This window comes from Anolis sagrei, chromosome 3 (assembly GCF_037176765.1).
Source record: "Anolis sagrei isolate rAnoSag1 chromosome 3, rAnoSag1.mat, whole genome shotgun sequence".
NCBI classification, from domain to species: domain Eukaryota; kingdom Metazoa; phylum Chordata; class Lepidosauria; order Squamata; family Dactyloidae; genus Anolis; species Anolis sagrei.
In genome coordinates this window covers 226,522,040-226,542,121 of record NC_090023.1, presented here as the reverse complement: position 1 = coordinate 226,542,121, position 20,082 = coordinate 226,522,040, and positions in this window count along the sequence as shown.

The following is a 20,082-nucleotide window of genomic DNA, read 5'->3' as shown; positions in this document are numbered from 1 at the left end:
ACTGCTGGTGCCGTCCCTGGAAATTCATGCCTGGATGGTATTGTTTCCTCTAATAAGGTTGCTTTCATACTGCACCAGTGAGCTGCCGGTGGCGCAGTGGGTTAAACCCCTGTGCTAGCAGGACTGAAGACCAACAGGTCGCAGGTTCAAATCCGGGGAGAGGCAGATGAGCTCCCTCTATCATCTCCAGCTCCTCATGCGGGGACATGAGAGAAGCCTCCCACAAGGATGATAAAAACATCAAATCATCCAGGAGTCCCCTGGGCAACGTCCTTGCAGACAGCCAATTCTCTCACACCAGAAGCGACTTGCAGTTTCTCAAGTCACTCCTGACACGACCAAAAAATATATACACTGCACCATTATAACACTTTGATTTTGCTTATCTTGAATGCTTTCTCTTGAATCCTTAAATGCTGGAAATCCAAGTCAGTTGAAGCACACAGATAACCAAATACCTCTCCATAAACTGCAAATTCCAGGATTCAGCAAGCTATCAGGTGTCCAGAGAAGGCTGACCAAGACAGTATCTCCCGCTATGAAAGACAGTATCTCCTGCTATGAACATGCCAGAGTACTAAGATAATTATGGGGAAGACCTTTTTTTCCTCATCCTGCCTTTCTTTAGACCCAGGAGCAGAAGGGATATCAAATTCTTGCTTCTGGTAATATGGCTGTGTGGTTTTAATTTACATTCAATTCATATAGTTGCTTTTTTGTCATTGTATCTGTTTTGGACTTAGTTATAAACATACAATATTTTATCAAGCTGTTCCTATAATGTTTTTCCATACTTTGAATTAAACTGCATTATGTGGATCTACATTGACCATACAATGCAATTCCAAATAGCATTACATGGCAATATAGATCCAAACTTTGTGGCTACAACTCCCAACCACAGGAGGCTAGGCTAACCCACTCTCAATTTTTGTTTTTCCAGCTGGGAAAGACTGTTATTTAAGCAAAATTTAATGCATAAATGGGTGATCTTTTTACCGGGCATGTTTTAGTGATCCATTTTAGGGTTGACAAACTCCATCTCCAGATTAAGACCCTTGATGGCAAGCACCTTTTGTTTGGATTTAGTTTTAGTTTGTTTTTTGTCATCCAGCCCATTACACCCTCCAGGCATAAATTCAGAAGAGATACAGTATCCTGAACTGAGGCTGATTTTGAAGGCATGGAGAAATATATTTGAGTGTCATCGGCATACAAATAGCACCTCACTCTATGCTCGATGCCTAGTTTGTACCTATTGAGTAGATGCTGTTTCCAGGACTTGTTTTTCAAAGTGTGCCATGTAAAAAAAATGGTATAACAGGGCTAAGAGGGCTCCTCATGGCTATTCCATCTTTATGTTCACAGAATTCATGATCTCACTGGGAAGTAGGTTGTAGTTAGACAATATTGAAACAGGGCTGTGATGTCTTCTGGGAAATTGCAGTTAATGAATACAATGGTGTCTGCTGTGGGGACAAGAGAAAACTGTTCGTTGGTGTCCAAGAGTCAACACAATTAGAAATTGAACTCTTCCTATCTAGAGAGAACAATATCTTCATGTATTTTTCTATGTAGCATTTGAGTCATTAAAGGGAAACAGAAGTAGCACATGCGGATAAGCCTTTTTCACTCTTGCAAGTGATGTGTATGGACAATGTTCATACTTATGCCGGTTAAAGTGGTGCACCCTTAGCATTGATGATTGCTGTTAAAGCAGTGCCAGACTGCATTCATTCTATAGTAGAGAGGCGGCATTTACTATAATGTTTGGTCACAAACCAACTGATCTTCAGAAACAAACAAAGTTTTGTTCAATTTAATTTGTAGATATAGATATAATAATTATAACAAATATAAGGTTTCTCTTCCCCCTCAATCCCCTTCCTTTCCCTCGGTAATATAGTAAACATTTATATAGTCCTAATCTACTTAGGGAAGGCTGAGCGAAGGAAGATAGATGCTTTTGAACTGTGGTGTTGGAGGAAAGTTCTGAGAGTGCCTTGGACTGCGAGAAGATCCAACCAGTCCATCCTCCAGGAAATAAAGCCCGACTGCTCACTGGAGGGAAGGATACTAGAGACAAAGTTGAAGTACTTTGGCCACATCATGAGGAGACAGCAAAGCCTAGAGAAGACAATTATGCTGGGGAAAGTGGAAGGAAAAAGGAAGAGGGGCCGACCAAGGGCAAGATGGATGGATGGCATCCTTGAAGTGACTGGACTGACCTTGAAGGAGCTGGGGGTGGTGACGGCCGACAGGGAGCTCTGGCGTGGACTGGTCCATGAGGTCACGAAGAGTCGGAGACGACTGAACGAATGAACAACAACAACAAATCTACTAATCAGAGCTCCACATCCATTATCCCTTTCTTTGTTCTTCTCTTTTCTTTATGTGAAAAAATTGTTTGTTTTTTTGAAATGCATAATAAAAACTTATGAGGAAAGAAAATCCTCTAAGATGAAAAAAATAAATGAATGACTCATACAAAGTTTTAAAATCAGTAATTGACATTTCTGCGGTACATATGGGACTGCTTTCAACTCCACTATGATGATGTAGACAATGTATTTTTATTGTATGTGTTGTCGAAGGCTTTCATGGCCAGAATCACTGGGTTGCTGTGAATTTACCGAGCTGTATGGTGAAATGTGAGGAGAGAATGCTTCTGGAGCATGGTCATACAGCCCGGAATATTCACAGCAACTCATTTTTATTGTAGTTCTTGCACAATAAACACCACATCTGTTTATGTATCTGTTAATGTGATAAGTATGCCTTAAGGTGATAAGTATGATACTGTGATAAGTATGCCTTAAGGTATATGTAGGAAACCATTGAAAGGCATACAACAACACTGCATTTATTTATTCAGAAAGTGCTTTCTAATCAAACATCTATCATATAGGCTTTAGAAGTCTATATCCAAACAGTACAAGCAGTACACCAAACCAGTACACCAGGTTTTCACCAAACATTGCAAAATACCAGTACAGAACAATGGAAGTGCGTGTCCATAAACTATAGAAGGCCAGCAGTAAAGGATTAAACACCATGGTTATAAAACTGAGAACAGGATCAAAACTGTTTAAGGTTACATAAAGCCAACATCAAATAAAATAGGATGTTAAAAATGCTGAGTAACTTGTGCCATGTTATGGTTATTTTCCAGAGTATGGTTGCTTTCATACTACCACAATTATAGTACAAGGATTATCTGGAAAGGAAGGTTACAAGATGTTTAAAAAAATACAAAGAATGAATATATTTTAATAAAATTTACATGGATTGTAGTATAGGTATTTCATTATTTTTCTACATAATCACCATTTAGTTCAATACATTTTGTCATCCGTGGGATGAGGTTTTGATGCCTGTGTCATAGAAGTTTCCCACTGCCTTTTTCAGCCAGTTCATCACTTCAGTTTTCACCTCATCTTCGTCATAAAAGTGTTTTCCACTAAGGTGTTCCTTCAAATTAGTGAACAGATGGTAGTCACTGGGTGCGAGATAGGGACTGCGAGAGGGGTGGCTTAAAACATCCCAACCAAATGAAGTCAACAACTTTCGTGTTGAATGAGCGGTGTAGGCTGGCTTTAAGCCCCTGTTAATAGTTAACTTTTAGGGTGCTGCTGAGACTGTAGCAACCCTGGGGAAAATGCAAAAGGATGCTATTTCATGCAACTAAGGGGCAATGCAAACTAAGTTCCTGGAAGACGGAACATGAGGTCAATGTCACTAATGGGATTTTGATAGTATAACCCTAAAGGCAACTTTTCTTACCCTCACCTAAACAATGCTGGTAGAGATTGTTTTCCTGGTGCTGCAGGTAGAGATTGCTTTCCTGAAGTTGCAGTCTTTTCCCCTTTTCCCACTTACTGGCTGATGGCAGGGGAAAGAGAGCCTGTTGGCAGCCTGGGTTTCTTGCAAAAGAATAATTCTTTGTTGAAAGGGAGTTTCTTCTAAGTAAATAAACAGAACCTTGTGTGCCTAAGAGTGCAAACAGATTTAATAGGATGAGATATGACTCAGATACAACCCAAGCCATGTGTACAAGATATGGCATACATATTTCACTGGAACAGATATAATGATATGGTATATGCCTAAGATGGGGCAAACATAGATAACTGGAAATAAACAGAAAGATTGGAAATAAAGCAGTTTATTGTATGAATTGGGAGTCAAACACAGGGAAGTTGTTGAAGGCTTTTCTTGGGTTATACTGATGAGTTGGATAGAGATGACATTCAGAATAATAGATGTCGGCTGGTTCAATTGACTCAAGAGTAAAAATATTTCCTAGCTTGATGCTGCTTTGGTGTAAACCTTTTTTTTCAAATCTCAGCAGAGAGTGTAAATGATTTCCTCTTGCTCCTTACTTCTTTTATTTCCAGTAGTAGTAAACACTACAGGACATTATTAATTTTATCACCTACATAAGCAGAAAATAGACACAATATATCTTGTTTTTTCCCCCCGAAGGACAACTTCCCTCTTCCCAATCATCCTCAGAATGGCTTTTCCTCCCCCCATGGAGTTGATGCCCAATATATGTTGGGATATTTAATATCATGGCAATATAGTAGTGTCAAAATTATAGTGATAATGAACTCAAAACAATTACCTAATTCTTTCATACTCTTGATTGTTGCATAATCACAATTTAGTCATGTAATTAGCTAAGTGTAAACGCATATAGGTTTCAGCCATTTTTACAACGCATTTAATAAAAGCATGAGCTTAGAGACAAGAAAAAAGTGAATAATCCAAAAAGAAATCTAATTTAATTTCAGTTGTGTTAGCAGTGGTGAAATCAACAATTATGTTAATGCTATCAAACGATTGTGTGAATTCTTGAACACCACATTTATCATCCAGTCAAATAAAACCTCTCTTGCTTGGCATGTCTCCTTCCCTAATGTCATATCCTTAACACCTGAACTTTCTTTAGCATAATGAGGTTCATTCAAACAAAAGTTTTTGTTTGAGAACCTTTTTCTTGTAAACAGAATTTAAATCTGGTACAGAATAATTGGGATATAAAGGAGCTCTTACTAGTATTGTGGATAACTAGGAGCACAGTTAAAAGGGTCTGTGCCCGGCAAGTGCAAGTCAAACCAAATGGGCCAGGACAGAGAAACAGCTCACCAGGTTGAAGACAAGCCACAGAGGTTTATTCAGTTCAGCTGACCTAGATGCAAGTACAAGTGGATGCTTCAAAATGTACAAACATAAAACATACAGGGATAGCAAGACATCCCTCCTTTCAAAGCATTTGGGTAACAGGCTTGACAGCAATTGCAATGTTATGAGAACTGACTATGGACAGGCTTTGTGGAGAAATGTCAGCCAGAGATTTGCTGGCCAAGGAAACAATCAGCTGGTGGGATGTCGGGGTCAAGAGGTGCTGGTGAAAGGATACCAGAATCTTGCTTGGTGGCTTCATATCTCCCAAAGTTTATAAAACATAAAATATTACATGATACACACACAAAAGGGGTCTGTGGATACCGGGGGAATCACATTATGGGAGCCAGGGTGCCCATGGGAACAAGGGTGACCTGGGGTTAGTTGGGGTGAAGGGAGGTTATATTCTGGGAGAAAGAAGGAAGGAGCCCTCTCGGAGGGCTGTGGGGGCTATGGAGCCAAGTGGTTACTGGCGCTGCTGCAAGAGACGGGAAGGAGAGAAAAAGACACAGGAGACAAAAAGGATACAAAGAATCAGAAAATAAGAATAGCACACCAAAGTGTTTGTTTCTTAATGGGATTAATTTGTAATAGAGGGGGGAGATGGAATGTACCTAGGGCATTAGTAGCTGTTGCTGGGCTCCTCCGCTCCTCCAGTTGTTTGCATATCCAATCAGCTGGGCTCCAAGTCCCTGCTCTTCGCGGGTCTTTCTGCTGAAGTTGCAATTATATATATAATTTGACAAGGGGTGGAGGGCGTGGGTCTGTGCCAGGCATGTAGCCGGGGGGGGGGGGCTCGGGGGGCTTCAGCCCCCCCCCCCCCGAAATTCTCATGGTGGTTCGCGAAAAGGCCTTACTGGTGCATTATTTAAACTGTTATGTTTATTCATATCATGATCTGATAACCATACTCAATATATCCCGTATGCATGAGGGTATTGGGGTAATGATACAAAAGGTTTGCTAGGCTAGACCCTCTTTCACTCAGACTCAGCCCCCCCGAAACTCAGCCCCCCCGAACCCTCCCTGAAAAAAATTCACACCCCCCCCCCCCCCGAAACGAAATCCTGGCTACGGGCCTGGTCTGTGCTCAATCTCACTTAGAATCACAGAATCATAGAGTTGGAAGAGACATGGAATCAAAGCTCTCCCAAAAGATGGCCATCCAAATTATATCTCTTCAATACATTCTACCAACCCACACTGGTAGACATTGTGGGCTAAAAGGCATCTTAAAGCATATTTGACTACATAAAAGCACTTTGGGAAAAAATCTGAATTAAACAGCCAATATCACCAGGCAAGCAATAGCTTGCTAAAATTAAACTAAATACTGTTAGCTATTTTGAGACATGACGACGAAAATCACAAATGTGTCAAATGCTGGTTACTGATGGTAGCGAGATGTGAAATCATAGCTGATTTGGAATTATTTTTAAGAAGAGGAATGAATTCTGTGTGGAAAACTGCACTTCAGATTTAGCATCTATTTTTCTGAAATTTCAAAGTAGTTCACAAGACTGGCTGATATAATGACAACTTTGCCTTTTGATGGGCACAAATTAAAAATATTTTGCATAAAATTACTTTTGGGCTATGTGTATAAAGTGTATAGGAAACATAAATTAAATTTATTTACACAATACCTTATTATGTACATACATATATGCAGGTATATGTACATAACAAGGTACAGAACAAATATCGGAAGTCCAAATTCCCAAGCATTTCAAACAAGGGATATTCAGCCTGGGGCTAGGAAAACTAATCTATCAGCTGAAAATTGCAAAAGGTGCAGACATCTAGTTTTAATTCATCATCTTCATTTGCAAGGAGTCATCAACAAGTCAGCCCATCTCAGCAAAACTTTAATACTGTAAAACTACAATTAAATATCATTTTGTATAGAAGATATGCATTGCTTAGATGCTTAATTATACTCCTTTATTCCACCAGAATTTCATATCTCATCTTGTTGCTCACATATCCTTGTTTTTATTCCAGTTTTTTAAAATATTATTTAATTAAACATATATTTAAACAGAAAGAAGAAATATCTAGGCATGTCTGGAATGTTCTTCCCTGGCCGTAGTCTCCAAGGAGATTCAGAAACTATTTAATCATTATCAAGGAGGCCTGAGTCATTCTCAGGAAAGAAGAGATGGCCATTGTATGTGCATGCAAGTCTATAGTCATAAAAGTAAGTCAGAAATTCTGGTTAAGGCAATAAACACAGAGGACATTGTGCATCAAAGCTGACCCCCACCCCCGAGGAAAGGGATAGTCAGAAAAGTAGAGCAAAAAAAATATACCAGGCTGTTTTCAAAACAGGGAAATGTGCAGGCAATTTTCTATGTTTTCCCAAATGTCCTGAAGGTTTTTAATTTCCTTAGAAGAATAAAAGCCATCTGATAGTCTGTAATTGATTTTTCAAAAGACTGAAATGCTGAAAGGATGATGAATATGGATCTTATTCCATGATTTTACAAGTATATTTTCTTTATTATGATGCTACTGCAGCTATATCAATACATCTACTCCTGGCAGATTACAATCAAGAATTATTTTGGGCAGAATTATTTTGGTGATCTACACAGCCATAAGTTGCGCTATGCACCCAGTGTGACTTTTTTGGATAATGCAGAGTTGGTGGTGGTGGGAAAATATCTCTGCATGTGGATCTGTTTCAGATGTGCATCACCTGACATCCGCCGGGAAGTAGCAGCCAATAATGAAAGGACCAAGACAGTGACATCTCCAACTCATCCCCTAGTCGGATATCAGCCAGTACACCAATGCCTTAAATCAAGAAATACTTTCCTAAGATCTAAGATCGCAGGAGTACCTCAGCAAGCAAGATTCCAATAGTGGCATGCTAAAACTCAGAACTGCAATCAATGGCTGATACCAGATGAGAAACTGGACGACTTGGAAGGCGTTGAACAGGCTGCACTCTGGCACCACGAGATGCAGATGTAACATTAAGAAATGGGGCCACAAAGTGGAGTCCATGACATGCGAATGTGGAGAACAACAAACCACAGACCACCTATCACATTGCAGTCTCAGCCCTGCCATATGCACAATGGAGGACATTCTTATAGCAACACCAGAGGCACTCCAAGTGACCATCTACTGGTCAAAGGACATTTAGTGTAATGTCAAGTTCTTAAATTTTGTGTTTTTAAAATACATTACAACTGTACCCTCGGTTTGCTTCTGGTATGATAAAAAAAAAAGATGTACAGTGATGCACCTAGAGAAGTGTATCATATTATGCAATGAAGTCACAGCAAAAAGCATTAACTAGTCCTCACTGGTTGTGCTAAGGTGGTATTCAGTTTAGAGATTGCATAGAATTAGTATAATACAACTCACCCAGCAGATATTTACACTATGTTGAAACGATGTAGGATCTTGGCCAACATAATCTATGCAAAATTGAAATCTTCAGGAACTATAATCCCCCCTAACCCAATCTGAACCCACATAAAGAATGATCCGGAGAGGAATTTTGTTGTTTGCCAGGTATTTGGAAGACTAGCCTGGCATTTAAAAATCAAGATATAGCTTACCTGTTTTTCCAATAAAGAGCTTTGTTCTCTGGCACAGGTGATTTTCAACTTCTCAAGTTCGGGGTTTTCTGCCTCTCTTGGTGCTGCTAAAGTTTTGCCAAGTTCTGCAGCTTGCGCTCTGGTATTATTGTCACATATCTGCCTTTGTTGCAGTTAGACATTCAACGAATAGGCAAAGGACTTTGCATTTGTTAAGGCTCCAAGGCTAGATCTTGGTATATTGGAACTTTTTGATTTTATATTCAGGATTTTTAATGCTGAATGCTTGAATTTTTTTTTAAGTGAAGGAAAATACCTTCTAAACTGTATTATGGTTTTTGATGTTTAAATATAATCAGTGGTCTTTGAGCTCTTTCAAAGTAATTTCCATAATGCTGTAGCCTGTGCAGATAGCATTAAATCAACACACTAGAAAAGCGGTTCTTTTTTCTCCTTCATATCTTCAGACCTCTTATGCATAAATTCATCCTTCAGTTTCCAATATTCTTGCAGTTTTCAGGATCCTCCAGTTTGTTTTGTAGAACTTGTGGTGTTTTGATAATTCTCACGCATCTCCTCTTATAAGGAACAGCTGTAATTTTATAGACTTTTGCTCCTTTATATACTCCATCCATAGAAAAAATGAAATCCCCAAAATCATCGGGGCACATGTCATGGGGAAAAGAAGAAAAAAAATGCTATCTCTTGGCAAATGTGGGTAGAGACCAAATCCTCATATCATCAAACACAATCACTCGTGACCGAGAATGATGGTCTTCCAAGGGTAGAGTCTTGGTGGTACTTCCGGAAGTGATTGTAAAGACCTATTCTGGATCTACATGGTCTTTCACAATGAGGACATAGATTTCCAGGTGGGAGGCCATTATGAAAAGGGTTTGCTTGAGGTGCCTTTCTCTTGGCATGTTTCTCTCTTATGATTAGAATAATAGAATCATAGAATTATAGAGTTGGAAGAGACCTCATGGGCCATCCAGTCCAACCCCCTGCCAAGAAGCAGGAATATTGCATTCAAAGCACCCCCGACAGATGGCCATCCAGCCTCTCTTTAAAAGCTCCCAAAGAAGGAGCCCCCACCACACTCTGGGACAAAGAGTTCCACAGCTGAACGGCTGTCACAGTCAGGAAGTTCTTCCTCATGTTCAGATAGAATCTCCTTTCTTGTAGTTTGAAGCCATTGTTCCACGTCCTAGTCTCCAGCCTGCTCCGTCCTCCCTGTGACTTCGTCTCACATATTTATACATGGTTATCCTATCATGGCTATTATATTCGTATCAATTCAAAGTGCATAGAGCTGTTGGTAACAGCTGACCTCCATTTAGAACGCTCAAGAGCCAGGTTTCCCAGTTCTTGGTGTTTATGCCAAATGTTTAAGGTTTGCTTTAACACTGTCTTTAAATCTCTTTTGTTGTCCACGGACATTCCACTGACATTTTGTTGTCCACTGACATTCCAGACTATTTGAACAACCGCATCTCCATATATAAACCAGCACGGGAACTGTGGTCTGTGGAGGAGGCCCTGCTCTCAGTCTCACCCGTCTCAAGTGTGGTTGGTGGGAATGAGAGAGGGAACCTTCTCCATTATTCCCCCCCCCCCCCCCGCCGCCTCTGGAACTCCTCCCCAAAGAAATAAAAATGTCCCCCTCTCTCCTCTCCTTTTGAAAAAAACCCTCTATGCACTCTAGCCTATGGAGAGAAGTAGGACTAGAGCCACTTAATATACAACCTCACTTGGCTACTGGAAACCCACCCTGGCTCGGTTGGCTGCTGTAAACCATTCCATGCTTTTAATGCATTTTAGTCCCTCTGGGGAGAGGAGGGTTATAAGTAAAGTATTATTATTATTATTATTATTATTATATTTTACATTATTGTGAGTAAAGTAACTGCTTTAGGAGATGGTGATCAGACATTCAGACAATGTGACCAGTCCAGCAAAGTTGATAGTGGGGAATCTTCACTTCAGTGCTTCTTCCAGAATGCTGATGTTTGTCCACTTGCCTTCTCAAGAGATTTGCAGGATTTTTCAGAGGCAACACTGATGACATCATTCCAGAAGTTGAGAGTGATGTTTGTAATTGGTCCATGTTTCGCGTGTATATAGTAGAGTTGGGAGGACAATAGCTTTGTAAACAAGCATTTTGGTTCCCTAGGAATGTCCTGATCCTCAAACACTCTCTACTTCATTTGAAGAAAAAAAAAAACCCCGCTGCACTTTCATAGCTCAAATGGTGTTATATTTTGGTATCAATGTTGACTTTTGTGGAGAGGTGGTTTTCTAGGCAACAGAAATCATCAACATTTTCTAGCATTATACCATTAAGTTGCTTTGCTGGCATTGTAGAGAGATTGGTTTATGAACTTCGGCTCCTTTATAATAAAGTGAGATGCCAAGCTTTTCATATGCTCCTGCAAAGGTTTTAAAAGTGGTTTATAAGTCTTCCTCTGAATGAGCACAGACTATGTTATCATCAGCACATAGGAATTCTATAACAGAAGATGTTACTTCACTTTTGGCTTTCAGCCTGCCGAGGTAAAAAAGCTTGCCCATATGTTCAATATGTGATTCCACACTGCTGGGAAGCTTCCTGCTAAAAAGGTGCAGAGACCTTTTCTTCCACTTATTCTTCCACTGGAAGGCCACAGGCTTCTTGGAATATCATAGACCATAAGGAAGGAATCAGGGAGTAACAAATCAAATGCAAGTGAAATGGAAACTGGTGAAAAATGATAACTCTTGGGATTTCTTCTTAGATCCATTGCTTTGCAAGTGGGAGCTATAATTCTTGTCAGTTTCAAAGTTAAGTTAGGCATTTTCTGCTTTAGCAGTTTTATAGCTGCCTTCTCGTCTTCTTCAAATTTGGATCTATTTTTTTTTTAACAGAAAGGCTTTAATAATATCTTCATTAAGCGCATTTTCAGCTGATTTTGTCCTTTGGGTTGTTTTGGAATTATAGATCTCATTTTATTGTTCAAAGCTATTGAACCAATCTGCTGAATGTCAAAGCATTATTGAATAAGGAAAATTTCATTGCTGATGTACCATGAGAGCTAAGAAAAATGAACTAACGTCTTCCACTAGACATCGATGCCATGTGTTTCCTATTACAAAAAGGCGTTGGTGCATAGCTTCTTAAGGGGGAAAAAAGATCCTCTAACTCTTCGATCCTGTATAAACACTTTTTTACTGTGTCAAATGCCATCTGTCCCTTTCAAATTTATGTCTCAGCCCTGTACTTAAGAACCAAGACACTCCCTTTTTCCCCTGCCTGGACTGTTGAGAATGAGTCTCTAAACAGGAACAGCAGCCAGTCCAGTGGACTAGCAAGGGACCCACATGTCTGCGGTAAAACAGGGACAGGATGAAAAACACTTGGAGGTAAGCTAGAAGGACCAGCAATTAAATTGTAGAATGCTTGGTTGAGCACGCACTCCCAGTGCCTCGGGGATTAATATTTGTATGGACCGAATAACAGCACATTCTTGAGATGTAGATTTAATTCAGGATAGTTCGGCTAACCTTGGATCTTTAGGCTGAAAGGAAGCACCTGAGGAAAGCCTGAAGTTGGATAGATTGTGTGTTTTTCCAGAATTCTCAAAAAAAATCTGTGAATTTATAATGTTGTGTTGATTGTTTATTATCTTCTCTATGTTTTGTTTTCCACTTGTTGCATTTTACGTGTCACAACTTGAGTGTTTTATGAGCTGCCCCGAGTCCCTTTGGGAGATGGTGGTGGGATATAAATGAATTATTATCACTATTACTATTATTATTATCATAAGGCAATCAATAATGACTTGCTCGGAATTCCTTACAATTTTGCTTTTATTCGCTGCCTGTCTGTTTAGCATCTGGCATTGATTTTTCATCCTCAGAATTGCTCATAATGCTTCCCCCTCCCTTCCCATAAAAATTTGGACTCTCTTAAATATTAATTGGGAAGATTGAAAAGGGATATAGGAATTATGGCATTGTAGAAAAGGATCTGCCACTTTAGGATGCATAGCAAGGGAGTCACTTTAAGAAACATTTCGTCTCCAAAGAATCAGATACCCTCTGAATGAACTCTAGAGCCTTTTGGGATTCTGAAATGTAAGACCTCAGGAGTTATTGTTTCTTGGCTCATAGTTTTACAGCACCTCACACAAAACCTGCTTGTTCTCATTTTCGCTCCATTTTCGCTCCATTCCCCTCTGGACAGGTCTGCCAATTATGTAAGGGGAACTCTTGGTATTGTGTATATTTGTGTAAGACAGAGAAAGAGAGAGAAAATGCTGTCAGTTTTTGGTTCAAGATCTCCGTGACTACTAAATATGATTTTCAAATATAAAATAACAATACCCATCTAAACCAAAAGGACATTTGCAAATTGGAAAAGAAAAACACTGTATAAACCATTGCTGTGTAATTAATAAAGATCTGCATGATGGTTTAGGTGCTATATCATTGCTAGTATTTATTGATCACACGTCACTTGCAACTTTGATTCCCATAGGTAAAGGTAAAGGTTTCCTGACATTAAGTCTAGTGATTCCTATATGAGGTGCATATAAAGGGCATTTGCCTCCTGCAACTTTCAAGGCAGATATCTATTATGGAAGAGGTAGTTCATTAGGTAGTCCATTGGTTCTCAGCTAGTGTTGCCTGGTTTTGAAAATAGCAATAAGGGACCGTCAGATTACATAGCATGCAGCGTGGACAATCAGGAAGCATTACATTTGTGTGGCACCTAAATACCATATGAAAGTTTTGCCTTCTGTTAATTTAGCCATATTTTCATGAATATTGTCCACATTCATTAGTGATCCACACATTTCTGTCTTTATAATGGACCCAAACATTTTTTAAAGGTTTTTTTTTTGTATCTAATAATGGGAAAGTTTCCAAGTGTCAAATAGGGGAGATATCTTGAAATAAGGGACACTTTGCCAGCCCTATGAGGGGAAACTCTTTTTTACTGTCAAATAAAGGGCACTCCTCGTGCCAGTGGTTCCCAAACTTTTTTTTTTACCAGGGACCACTTGACCTTTAACCAGGGACCACTTTCCAACATTAGTACCAAAAGAGTTACGATTCAGTTTTTGATTAACTTTAGATTTGGTTTGGAGTGCTGATTCAGAAAATTGCATTGCATAGACCACATCAGCTCTAGTTCCTGATACAGAACATATGCCATGGTCAGCAACAGGGAAGCTTTCTGGCTTCTTGTTGTTATTTAAGAAGTTGTTTTTCAGAACGCACTAGATTTACAAAGGGTCTGTCAATATTGATCCACTAGTTGCTTTCTCCCACCTTCTCCCACCAGGAATGTTTTCCCAGATTGATTACAAAGTCAATAACTGTTAGTTAAGCAGGTGGCATGAAAGGAGTGGAAATAAAATAAAATAAGGAGGAAGGAGGCTCGCGGACCAGATTTTTGTCCTCTCTGCCCACTGGTGGTCCACGGCCCACAGGTTAAAAACTACTGCCCTATGCTAAGGCTCCCTTGGCTACCCTACAAATTGTGGTTTACTTATGTTGGTGAAACAGTCAAGTGAAGCAGGATGCAGGGCTTTGGTAACATTAGAATTCCTTCTCCTTTAATCCACATATTCCCTGCAAATGTGAAGTGATATCTCCCACTGATCCTACCTGCCATGGATTATATATCTACCTTCACCTTTTTGGTATTTGAACAGTTAGTGTTTCTCCTAATCCCTTGTTCCTCCTGCCAACAAATTTGGCCAACCAAATGCCTATAAACACATGAAGATCCTTCTCTAAACAAAAAGGTAGCACACCCCCGCATACACACTATAATGGCTGGACTTCTTCTTTGATAGAGTAGTGGAATGTCAGATTTGGAAGGTTGAACATCAGTGCGCTAATCTATTATTACCTTCTGACTTCTGGTTGCTTCTAGAGCAATCAAGAAAAAGTTTCTGGTTGCTTCTGGAGCAATCAAGAAATAGTTTTCTAAGATCTACAGAGACACTCGCTGGGACACCTCAGCAAGCGAGAGTCCAAAAGTGGCAGGCTCAAACTCAGAACCTCAACCAATGACTGATACTAAATGAGAGACTCCCCCCGGGCACACAGAAAACTGGGTGACTTGGAAGGTGCTGAACGGACTGCGCTCTGGCACCACAAGATGCAGAGCCAATCTTAAGAAACGGGGCTACAAAGTGGAATCCACGACATGCGAGTGCGGAGAAGAGCAAACCACTGACCACCTGCTGCAATGCAACCTGAGCCCTGCTACATGCACAATGGAGGACCTTCTTGTGGCAACACCAGAGGCACTCCTAATGGCCAGATACTGGTCAAAGGACATTTAATCAACCACCAAGCTTGCAAATTTGGTGTTTTGTCTGTCTGTTTGTTTGCTTAGTTCTGTTAGAAATGTAATACAATTGTCTGGTTGCCCCTGACACGATAAAAAAACAAAACCTTCTGACTTGTCCCTTAGCTATACCTTTGGCATAACTTAACATCTCCAAGGTTTTAATAGTCTGTTTAACTTTATGATTCATATATTTTATAATGTCTGTTATCCTGTTATGCAGTTATGACGTTGTAAGACATACATACAACGTCTTAACTGTTTCCAATTTACATTTATGGTCATGGCACCATTGACATCACTACAAAAGTAGGCATTCAAACCCCACCTTCAAAACTAGACAGCTAAGTAGCTCTTTGGTGCTGGATAGTGGAGGAGAGCTAAAGGATGAAGTGTCCAGCTCCTTCCCAGGAAGCCATAGTATGACAAGGAATTGCAAGAGGACCCTACTTCTGCATGCCATACAGAAACAGGGTGTTTAGTGTAAGGGAAATTATGGAAATGGAGCATAGCTACAATATCACAGTATTGTCTTGTGCCAAAACCCAGCCATTGTTTATTGGCCACAAGACATTGGAAAGTTCTTTTTAACTTCGTAAACAAAACAACTCCAGCAAAGGATCACCGCCTTGTCGGGGCGCTGGAGCTTGAGCACCTCAATGATGTCATGAGCGAAACCGTGAAGGGCCACCCAAGACGGGACGGTTGTGGCAGAGAGGTCAGACCAAGCGTGATCCCTGGGGAAGGCAATGGCAAACCACTCCAGTATCCTTGCCAAGAAAACTAAATGGACCAGTACAACCAGAGATATGTCGGTATGCCATTGGAAGATGGGACTCCCAGGTCGGAAGATGGCCAAAATGCTACTGGGGAGGAGCAGAGGATAAGTTCAACTAGCCCCAGATGTGATGACGCAGCTAGCTCAAAGCCGAAAGGAAGGCTAGCGGCCGACGGTACTGGAGGCGAACGACGAATCCGATGCTCTAAAGATCAACACACCATAGGAACCTGGAATGTAAGATCTATGAGCCAGGGCAAATTGGATGTTGTTATTGGTGAGATGTCAAGACTAAAGATAGACATTCTGGGGGTCAGCGAACTGAAATGGACTGGAATGGGCCACTTCACATCAGATGACCACCAGATCTACTACTGTGGACAAGAGGAACATCGAAGAAATGGAGTAGCCTTCATAATTAATAAGAAATTCGCTAAAGCGGTGCTTGGATACAACCCAAAAAATGACAGAATGATCTCAATTCGAGTGCAAGGAAAGCCTTTCAACATCACAGTGATCCAAATATACGCCCCAACCACAGCTGCTGAAGAAGCAGAAGTAGATCAGTTCTATGAGGATCTGCAGGACCTACTGGATAATACACCAAAAAGAGACATTATTTTCATTACAGGAGACTGGAATGCCAAGGTGGGAAGTCAAATGACAACTGGGATCACAGGCAAGCATGGTCTGGGAGAACAAAATGAAGCGGGACGCAGGCTGATAGAATTCTGCCAGGAAAACTCGCTGTGTATAACGAATACTCTCTTCCAACAACCTAAAAGACGGCTTTATACATGGACCTCACCAGATGGTCAACACCGAAATCAGATTGACTACATCCTTTGCAGCCAAAGGTGGCGGACATCCATCCAGTCGGTGAAAACAAGACCTGGGGCTGACTGTAGCTCAGATCACGAACTTCTTATTGCCCAATTTAGAATAAAACTAAAGAGATCAGGGAAAATACACAGACCAGTTAGATATGATCTCACTAACATTCCTAGCGAATATACAGTGGAAGTGAAGAACAGATTTGAAGGACTAGATTTAGTAAACAGAGTCCCAGAAGAACTATGGACAGAAGTCGGCGACATTGTTCAGGAGGCGGCAACAAAGTACGTTCCAAAGAAAAAGAAAACCAAGAAGGCAAAATGGTTGTCTGCTGAGACACTGGAAGTAGCCCAAGAAAGGAGGAAAGCAAAAGGAAACGGTGATAAGGGGAGATATGCCCAGTTAAATGCGCAATTCCAGAGGTTAGCCAGAAGAGATAAGGAACTATTTTTAAATAAGCAATGCATGGAAGTGGAAGAAGACAACAGAATAGGAAGGACAAGAGACCTCTTCCAGAAAATTAGAAACATTGGAGGTAAATTTCAGGCAAAAATTGGTATGATAAGAAACAAAGATGGCAGGGACCTAACAGAAGCTGAAGAGATCAAGAGAAGGTGGCGAGACTATACAGAAGATCTGTATAGGAAGGATAACAATATCAAGGATAGCTTTGACGGTGTGGTGAATGAATTAGAACCAGACATCCTGAGGAGTGAGGTTGAATGGGCCTTAAGAAGCATTGCTAACAACAAGGCAGCAGGAGATGATGGGATCCCAGCTGAACTGTTTAAAATCTTAAAAGATGATGCTGTCAAGGTGATGCATGCCATTTGCCAGCAAATATGAAAAACACAAGAATGGCCATCAGACTGGAAAAAATCAACTTATATCCCCATACCAAAAAAGGGAAATGCGAAAGACTGCTCAAACTTCCGTACAGTGGCCCTTATTTCTCATGCCAGTAAGGTAATGCTCAAGATCCTGCAAGGAAGACTCCAGCAATACATGGAGCGAGAGTTGCCAGATGTTCAAGCTGGGTTTAGAAAAGGCAAAGGAACGAGAGACCAGATTGCCAATATCCGCTGGATAATGGAGAAAGGCAGGGAGTTTCAGAAAAACCTCTACTTCTGCTTCATTGACTATTCTAAAGCCTTTGACTGTGTGGATCATAATAAATTGTGGCAAGTTCTTGGTGGGATGGGCATCCCAAGCCACCTTGTCTCTCTCCTGAGGAATCTGTACAAGGACCAAGTAGCAACAGTCAGAACTGACCACGGAACAACAGACTGGTTCAAGATTGGGAAAGGCGTACGGCAAGGCTGCATACTCTCACCCAACCTTTTTAACTTGTATGCAGAACACATCATGCGATGTGCGGGGCTGGATGAATGCAAAGCTGGGGTGAAAATTGCTGGAAGAAACATTAACAACCTCAGATATGCAGATGACACCACTCTGATGGCCGAAAGCGAGGAGGAGCTGAGGAGCCTTCTAATCAAGGTGAAAGAAGAAAGCGCAAAAGCCGGGTTGCAGTTAAACGTCAAAAAAACCAAGATAATGGCAACAAGAATGATTGACAACTGGAAAATAGAGGGAGAAACCGTGGAGGCCGTGACAGACTTTGTATTTCTAGGTGCAAAGATTACTGCAGATGCAGACTGTAGCCAGGAAATCAGAAGACGCTTACTTCTTGGGAGGAGAGCAATGTCCAGTCTCGATAAAATAGTGAAGAGTAGAGACATCAGACTGGCAACAAAGATCCGCCTAGTCAAAGCCATGGTATTCCCTGTAGTCACCTACGGATGTGAGAGCTGGACCTTAGGGAAGGCTGAGCGAAGGAAGATCGATGCTTTTGAGCTGTGGTGTTGGAGGAAAGTGCTGAGAGTGCCTTGGACTGCGAGAAGATCCAACCAGTCCATCCTCCAGGAAATAAAGCCCGACTGCTCACTGGAGGGAAAGATACTAGAGACAAAGTTGAAGTACTTTGGCCACATCATGAGGAGACAGGAAAGCCTAGAGAAGACAATTATGCTGGGGAAAGTGGAAGGCAAAAGGAAGAGGGGCCGACCAAGGGCAAGATGGATGGATGGCATCCTTGAAGTGACTGGACTGACCTTGAGGGAGCTGGGGGTGGTAACAGCCGACAGGGAGCTCTGGCGTAGGCTGGTCCATGAGGTCACGAAGAGTCGGAGACGACTGAACGAATGAACAACAACAACAAACAAAACAAATAAATTGCCGCAAAATGATTACAATTTTAATTTTAAAATGCAGTTCATGCAGGGTATGGAAATATTTTATTAAAAATCTTTTAAATATCCAATTTTTTCCAGTTAATATAATGATCTAGTGCCATTTTTGGTAACAATTCATGTTTAATTTATTTTAGTTGTTTTAAATATTGTTTTTTTACATTTGACAATATAATTAATTGATCAAAAATTCTATACATTTCTAATGATTTAATTTGAAAAAATTACATTTATCAAACAATTCAAGCTTAATATGTCAGCACAAACAGGAATGTCCCAAATATCTGATTAAATGTGCATATAAAACACAATATAATTTAAAAATATATTAAAATAATAGCAGGAATATTTCACGGTATTATTTAAAAACACAAAAAAAGGAATATTTAAAAATCACAAAATTAAAATATTCCTAAACCAGGACAGAAATTGAAAAGGCTAAAATGTTTCTGTTAAACGTCTTTGTCTGATGCTGTCATGATATTCAATTGGAGAACAATACTTGGAGAACATGCCCTATGAGGAGCGGCTTAAAAAGCTGGGCATGTTTAGCCTGAAGAAGAGAAGGCTGAGAGGAGACATGATAGCCATATATAAATATGTGAGAGGAAGCCACAGGGAGGAGGGAGCAAGCTTCTTTTCTGCTGCCCTGGAGACTAGGATGCGCAACAATGGCTTCACACTACAAGAAAGGAGATTCCATCTGAACATTAGGAAGAACTATCTGACTGGGAGAGCTGTTCAGCAGTGGAACTCTCTGCCTGGAATGTGGTGGAGGGTCCTTCTTTGGAAGCTTGTAAACAGAGGCTGGGTGACAATCTGTCGGGGGTGCTTTGAATTCCTGCTTCTTGGCAGGGGGTTGGACTGGATGGCCCACAAGATCTCTTCCAACTCTATGATTCTATGATTTTTAATTGGGCATCAGGTGGGTCTCACTGTGAGGTGATATGATAGGATAGGGGCAGTGTTGAAAAGGTCCTTTCATATGGGGCCACCTGTCATTTGAAGGGAATACTTGGAGAAAGGCCATGAATGATGACCTCGAAGCATGACTGTGAGATGTGGGAAGAATAAATCTTTAAGTTCCAATTCATAAAGAGCTACATTCATCATACCAGCCTTCTGAATTTG